Source organism: Myotis yumanensis, unplaced genomic scaffold, assembly GCF_028538775.1.
Source record: "Myotis yumanensis isolate MYYU_CA2020_CCGP unplaced genomic scaffold, mMyoYum1.0.hap1 SCAF_3, whole genome shotgun sequence".
Taxonomy (NCBI): domain Eukaryota; kingdom Metazoa; phylum Chordata; class Mammalia; order Chiroptera; family Vespertilionidae; genus Myotis; species Myotis yumanensis.
Window position 1 is genome coordinate 208,763,074 of NW_027223754.1, and position 7,664 is coordinate 208,770,737.

At 55.9% G+C, this 7,664-nt stretch overlaps 1 long non-coding RNA gene and 1 other non-coding gene across 3 annotated transcripts; one reads left to right on the forward strand and one right to left on the reverse strand.

The window, feature by feature from the left end:
* Positions 1-531: 531 nt before the first annotated feature.
* On the reverse strand, positions 532-2,444 carry LOC139005783 (uncharacterized). 2 transcript variants are annotated; one of them, XR_011470703.1, is made up of 3 exons: positions 2,133-2,444; positions 1,677-1,816; positions 532-801 (listed from the first exon to the last, which is right to left on the reverse strand). It is a non-coding gene; the product is annotated as an uncharacterized lncRNA (long non-coding RNA). The 2 variants fall into 2 exon arrangements; XR_011470702.1 differs by having other exon boundaries at positions 1,677-1,940.
* Positions 694-765, forward strand: TRNAA-CGC (transfer RNA alanine (anticodon CGC)). The gene has a single exon. It is a non-coding gene; the product is annotated as a tRNA-Ala (tRNA).
* Positions 2,445-7,664: the final 5,220 nt, after the last annotated feature.

A 7,664-nucleotide genomic window follows, 5' to 3' on the forward strand; every position in this document is an offset into this window, starting at 1 on the left:
TGACTCCACCCGGTACCTCATTTAAAGGGGATCATACAGGTGTTTTGACTGGCTTGTTTCACTGAGCAAAATATCCCCAAGGCTCATCCATGCTCAGCATGTGTCAGACTCCCCTTCCTCTTTGAGGCTGACCACTACTCCACTGTGTGTAGAGATCACACTTTGTGTGTCCATTCGTCCCTCGGTGGACACTAGGGCTGCTTCCACCACCTCTGCTTCAGTATATGGGATGACACTCAACCAACAGAGCCATCAGGGCCACAGGTTTTGAGCAAATGAATGATTGGATCCCTCTGTCCCCAGAAAGCTACCGGGCACTGAGAGTGAAGTAGACAGCGGCAGAAGGTTTTGGGGGGTGGGGAGCCCAAGAGGAGGCTCTGGATGGTTGAAGCAAGAGCGAGTGGAGATATGAAACCAAGGCCACAAAAGGAAAAAGAAGGAACAGTGAGGATGGAGCCAGGCCAACAGGGCAGGGACCAGCGTGCAGCCAGTGAAGCACTTGCCTTGGGCACACAAGTTTAAATAAAGATATTTATATTTTATTTAAATGAAAGAAGTGACAGGGTCAAGATCAGGGAGGGGCGAGAGAGGCATTGTGCCAGTGCAGGGTTGGAGCCAGCTTTAATTGAAATTTGAGGCTTGGCTCATTGCAGGATTTTTGCATTAACTTGTATTTGAAGAAACATCGGCATTGGGGGTGTAGCTCAGTGGTAGAGCACGTGCTTCGCATGTACGAGGTCCCTGGTTCAATCCCTGGCACCTCCACTTTTCCTTCCGCCAACTCCTTTTCTCATGCATTTCCTGTTCGTAGAAAAAGGGAACCCAATGGATTACTTTTGTTGTTCTCCCACTCCCTGGGGCTTGCCAACTACCAGCTCAGGGCACTGGCAAAAGGAAAGCAAGAGGGAGGAGGGAGGAAAAAATGCATTAAAATATTACTTATCTTGCCTTAGCCATTTTGGCTCCGTGGATTGAGCATCAGCCTGTGGACCAAAGGCAACCAATTGATGTGTTTCTTTCACATCGATATTTCTCTCTCTCTTCCCTCTCTCTAAAAATCAATGGGAAAATACCCTCAGGTTAGGATATATATATATATATATATATATATATATTAGTGGTCCGGTGCACAAAATTCGTGCACATTAAAAGGGAATTAATTAGAGGAAATATTTTAATATTGCCATTTGCCCTTTCTCTATAATAGAAGTGTCAGAGATGAAAGAAAATTAGTAAAATGTATATGAAAATATTCCTCCTGTCAGAGTCTGGGCACGCCGCGGGACCCAGAGTCAAGTCCCCGCCCACCTGCATGCACCTCGAAATTGCACAAGACCCAGAACCGGCCGGCCTCACCCCCGTCAAGCCCCACCGGGTGGGGGGTGCCGCCTCAGGTCCCCTGTCAAGCCCTCCTGGGCAGGGGGCGCAGCCTCAGGTCCCCGGTGCACCCTCAGGGGCACAGCCTGCGGTCCCCCATCAAGCCCCACCAGGAGGGGGGCACAGCCTCAGTCTCTCGCTCCAGCCTGGCGCCACGCAGCCTCAGGTCCCTGCTAATCGCTTGTTACGGCTCATTACGGGAACCCTGCTTCCGCTGTGGGCGCAGCCATCTTGTGATGGTGTGATGGGGTGATGGTCCATTTGCATATTACCTCTTTATTATATAAGCTATTACGTACCCTGACCACTGAGTTTTTGGTGCCCGTGGAACTTCACTCCAGAGGTGAGCACCTCATTCACCCACCCTAGTCCTGGGCTGAGGGACAGATCCATACGGTCATCCAAGGGCATTCGCTGGGGGCCAGTGATGTGCCTGCAACTGCACGGGGATCGGGGGTCCAATAATAAGTGAAGTGGTCGTAGTTCTCTGTCCTCAGGTTTACGGCCACGTAGAGAATAAATCCAAGGGGAGAGCCCGGGCAGGTGGTCTCCCCTGTGCTAGCCTGGAGGGAATGAAAGAGTGGGACACGAGGAGACAGACCTGGGGCTGCTGTTTTGCTTCATTGTTTTTCTGCCCACTCCCCGAACCCTATACCATGGGGCTTGAACCCGTGGACCACTGTCCTCTATAGAAACCAAAATACCAGCCACCCATGGCCTCTAATTCCCTTGCACCCCGGGCCTTCCAGGCTCACCAATCAGATGCACTGGCCCAAGACTTCAAAACAGAACTTGCGCTGCAGAGCAGAGGGCTTCTGTGCTGAGCGCCAGGGCAGCGGTGCCCGGGGCTGGTGTCGGGTGTGGGCACGCTGGTCCCCGGCGGGGCCGCCGCATCCTGTGGGTGTTCGCCGGCTGACCTCATGGGCCGTCTGGGAGCACCGGTCCTGTCTGCTCCCCGCAGCCCAGGTCTCCAGCTCACTCAGGATTCATGAGTCACCCAACATTCTTCGAATACCCTTTTGAATATCTCTTCTTTGAACATCCTCTTCTGCTTAAGTTCACCTGAGTTAGTTTCTAATGCCTGCGCAAAGAATGTTGCCTTATATAGAAATCGGTGCCAGGGGTGGCTGCAGACAATGGGTGCTGGAGGAAATTCAGAGAAGCGGGTAGATTGTCTGATCTGCTTGGCTGCACCCAGTAAAACCCCAACATGTGACGAGGGAGCAGGCCTGGAATCCTATGCATGCAGAGGGAGAGGGGAATTCAGACTCGCCGCCCGAGTCACCTGGAATGAAGAGCCCATTGAAGGCACAGCTTTGAGAGGGAGACTCCAGCCCTTGGAGAGAATGAAAGGCCGGGCATCGGACTGTGGGTGTGGCTGCTGATCCTCACAGTGCGGCCGGTCGGGTGAAGAAACAGATGACAGACAGTGCCCTCGGGCTCCTGGATCTGTCTCCTGCTTCAACAGGGTTTGGACCGAACAGACCCAGGGACGCCCCTGCTTCCAGCCTCCGACCACCCTCCACCGTCTTTTCCAGTCGCCACTTTCGGAACCACTTCTGAGACCAGCCGACACCGTTTTTTTCTACCTTAGCTCCTCATTGCCGAACAACCATGAGCTCCCAAATTCGTCAGAATTATCCCACTGAGTGGAGGCTGCGGTCAACCGCCTGGCCCCCGGCCTCTGCGGCCTCCACACTTACCTCTCCCTGGGCTTCTGTTTCGATGGGGATGATGTGGCTCTCCAGGGCGGGGCCACTTCTTCCTCGAGTTGGCGGAGAAGAAGCCCAAGGGCTCTGAGAGAGTCTCTTAAAGATGCAAAACCAGTGCGGTGGCCACATTCTCTTCCAGGATGTGCAGGAGCCCCCCACGGTGAGTGGGCAAAACTCAGGGCGCCAAGGCAGCTGCCCTGGCCTTGGAGAGGAACCTGAACCAGGCCCTTGTGGCACCGCAGGCCTGGGTTCTACCCACAGACCCTCATCTCTGCGACTTCCTGGAGAACCACTTCCGGGGTGAGGAGGTGAAACTCGTCAAGAAGATGGGCGACACCTGACTCACCTCCGCAGGCTGCGGGCCCCAGGCTGGGCTGGGCGAGTATCTATTCCAAAGGCTCAGCCTCAAGCATGACTAGGAGCCTTTGGAGCCCAGAGGCCTTTAAGTGGCCTCTCGGCATTCCCTACCCATTCTTTTAACCACCCTGAAGCCCTCTCCCATGAGCTGGACCAAATGGAAGAAAGAAAGGAAGGAAGGAGGGAAGGGAGGAAGGAAGAAACAGAAGACAATCTCCTAAATCTTGAACTCTTGGCCTAAGACCCAGTTCAATGACGGAGGGCGCCCATGCTTGCTAACAGGGCCTCTTCATCTCGCAGCAACAACGATGAGAGACCCAAAAGTGAAACTCAAAATTTGGGCCCGCAGAATGGCGACCAACCCATCAGCTGCTGCCTGGCCTCCCCCGCTCTGCCCGGTGGAAGCGAGAGTGCTGAGTATGAAAGAGCGAGCTCAGCATTTGCACGGAGTCACAGGGGAGGGTTTGGGCGAAGCTGAACCTCCCGAACCCCCAACCCCCACCCGGCCCCCCATTGCTGGCAGAAGCAACCTCTTCTCACTGCCTGATGCCCCCCCATCCACCCTCCCCTGCCTCCTCAGTGCCTTCAGACCACAGCTGGGGCAGAACTGAATAGCAACCCAAACCAAAATCTGGGCAGAACTTTGCTATTTCATATCATCAAAAATCTGGTGGCAATGTGTGAATGGCTCCGCTGAGGGCTGTGTTAACACAGCGCACCAACCGGCGGTTCTGGCTTTCGGTGCCAGCCTCCTCGCTGGGGGTGGCGCTAATTGTTTCCGGGGCTGGTATGTTGGCTGGCACGGGGCACTGAGCCTGACGCAGCGGTGGCCCCCGCTCACTGACGTGGAGATGACAGAAGCGCCGAGTGTAACGCGGAGACGGCGTGCAGATGAACCACAGGGGACCCTCGCACCCAGCCCACCCCTGTGAGAGCCCCACAGCCTCCGGAAGACCTCGGTGTGTGGGAGAAACCAAGGCCCTGGGAGGGCAGAGGCCCCTGGCAGGTGTGGGTGGGGTTAATGGGCCACAAGGGCCCCGGGGCAAAATGGGTGAGTGACCCCCAGGCTCTGGGCTTCTACATGCAGAAAGGTCTGGTAAACAGAGGTCTGGCTTGAGCCCCCAGAGGCAGACCCTGGTGCCTGCCCAGGCCCAGACCCCAGTCAGTCCACAGACCCAGAGTCCCCTAATGAGGAAAGGACCTGATGTGACCCCCAGGGGCCGTTGCCGCTTACAGGAGACCCCTGTGCCCTGGGGAGGGGGGAGGGGCTTGGACCTCCCGAGTCCCTGCTTCCCCTCTGTAACACGGGACAATGGCACCGCCTGAAAGGACTGCCGAGTTAATTGAGTAGAATAATGGGATGGTGCCTGGAATACAAATGCATGTGTTGGCTGCAGCTGAACTTTTAATCCCTCTGTGATTTCATGGTCATTCTTTCCATCTTCACTCACTGTGATCAGCCATTTGCTGGGTGATAGTTAAAAAATAACCCGACCGTGGACTGCGGGCACAGTACGCACCAGGCGCCATGCTTGGGCTCATGTCTCTAACCTACACAACAGCTCTGCCAGGCCGTGCAAGCAGGAGCTAGCAATGCTGGCATGAGGGCCTCATCATGTGCTGTTGCTAAACCTGTGTTCTCTCTACTGGGGCACCAAGATCCTTAGAAGTTAATAAAACAAGGTGGCAAGTACAGAGCTTGGGACATGGTGACAGTGATAAATAGAGAGGAGATAAAGGAGGGGGATAGGTGGGTGGGTAAATGGCTGGATAGGTGGATGGGTGGATGGATGGATGGATGGATGGATGGACAGATGAATGAGTGGATAGATGAGTAGGCAGATGGATGGATGGGTGGATGGATGGATGGATGGATGGATGGATGAGTGGATGGATGAGTAGGCAGATGGATGGATGGATGGATGGATGGATGGATGGATGGATAGGCAGATGGATGGATGGATGGATGGATGGGCAGATGGGTGGATGGATGGATGGATGGATGGATGAGTAGGCAGATGGGTGGATGGATGGATGGATAGATGGGTGGATGGATGGATGGATAGATGGGTGGGTGGAAGGAGGGAGAGGTATAGACATGGAAGCAGGTGATGGCTGGTAGGCTTGGAAAATGGATTGAACATGACCCCACCCTTGAGGATCCCTCAGTCCAGGAAGCTGCAGTGCTAAGCAGGGAGCCAGCTGAGGAGCTGAAATCGCTCATCGGTGGTCAGTGACACCCTCAGAGTCTGCAGTTTTCCAGCCACAGCATAGTACGTGCGACGATCAGCCAGGCAAGCTGTGACTCAGACCGACACACTTGATTGCTCCAATAACAGACCTTTATGTTCATTCATTCGACAAGCATTTACTGAGCACCTACTGTGTACCAGGCACTATGCTAGACTCTGGGGACAGTGTCATGAACAAAATAACTCCATGTGGAGCTTCCATGTGGAGACAAGGAAAGAATAGCTGTGGGAGGAGCCGACGAGGATCAGTGCTGTGGAGATAAATAAAGCAGGTAGCAGGGGGTTCTGGAAGGACTGGACAGAGGGGGCCTGCCGGGTCTAACACTGGGTTGGAGACCAGAAGTAAGGCCGGGGGCGAGTCAGGCCTGGAAGTCAGGCCGGGATCTAGAAGGAGCAGTGACATTCCTAGGGTCACAGAGTAACTGGGCCGCTGAATGGGGACTATAACCCACGTTATGTGGAGGTGTTGGGGTTCTGGGGCTCCTGGTCTGACCCTAAAACAGAGCGGAAACACACCAGCTACGGTGTCGACAGAGGGGACCTTGTCGGGATCCGGCCGGCGAGGAGCTGCGTGACCTTCATCTCTCTAAGCCTGTGGCCATCACTTCACCCCTCATGTTCTTCTCCTTTCCTTAAACCAAGCTTGCGAGGATTAAGGATTCACAGATACGTTACTTCATACGCGGTAAACGCTCGCTATTTTGTTATCTATGGAGGCAAATGCTAAGCCTCCAACGAGGGCTAAGGACTGCGCTGGCACAGGCCTGGACCCTCTCATTTCATCTCCTGGTGAAGCTGGCCCCTCCCCCTCCAGCCAGAGCCTGCCCTGGTGCCCGGGCCCAGGACACGGGGGTTTGGTGGCGAGGGGAGCATCCCACACACAGGGTGGGGCAGGCAGGGTGAGGAGTTTCCAGGCAAACCCCTCTGACCCGCTCCACCCACCACCCCACAGGCAGACTCCCCTTCCTCGAGCTCAGGGCTAGGAATCCCAGGATGAGCTTAAACCACGTGGTTATAAAAGCCCCAAGTAGAGGCAGACATGTGCCAGGGGCTCCAGGCGGTGAGTGAATGAAGGAATGAGTCGACACTCAACCGCTCCGCCCGGGGGAACCCCAGTGTTATTCACGCCAACCTCGGCCACCGTTGTCGCCAGCTCCACTTCCACATTCCCAGGGCCGGGGAGCTCACGACCTCCAGCAGCAAACGGTTTCAGTATTAGACAGTCCTGTGAGCCGTTCCCCCTCCTGGCTCCCCCTCAGCCCCCGTCGGCCTGCAGATGGGACCCAGAGCACGTTTGAAATCTGTTTCGTGGGATGTTCCCAGGTCTTCGCAGGGAAAGCGCAGACCCCACCGCTGGACGTCAGAGGCCGCAAGGCTCCTGGTCTTCGTCTTGTTTCAGATGAGGTTTGGGCCCGAGAGGGGCTGTGCTTGCCCAAGGCCACAGAGCTGGCCGCAGGCTCAGCCACGATCAGACTGTAGACCCCACTTTCCACTGAGCTCCTTCTCAATGCAGAGCCCCGCTGGGACCTCCTCCAGCCAGCCCCACATTGAGGACCCCTCCCTGCAACCAACCCAGCTCGGTGATGGTGAGCATCTGCTTCCCTAGTGGGGACCCTCGGGCCGAGGAAAGCATCTCTGGTCACTGCCGGTGAGAGGCACAAGGCCGGGGCCTGGGGTCCAGGCGCCAGGAGCTGCTGCAGGACCAAGACCCACAGGGAGGACTGGGTGGCTCTTATCCACCCCCAGGCAGAGGCCTCCCTCGGAGCAGCAGGCCCACACGTGTGCGCATGCATGTGGGGATGTGTGTGTGTGTGTGTGTGTGTGTGTGTGTGTGTGTGTGTGTGAGTGAGCGTGCGCCGAGCCTCCCGGAGTGAGAGGAACACGCAGCAAGCTGTCAGCAAGTTCTGCCAACGCGGAAAGGGTAACCGCGAGCACGGTGCCAACAGACAGACCTCCAGCGGATTCA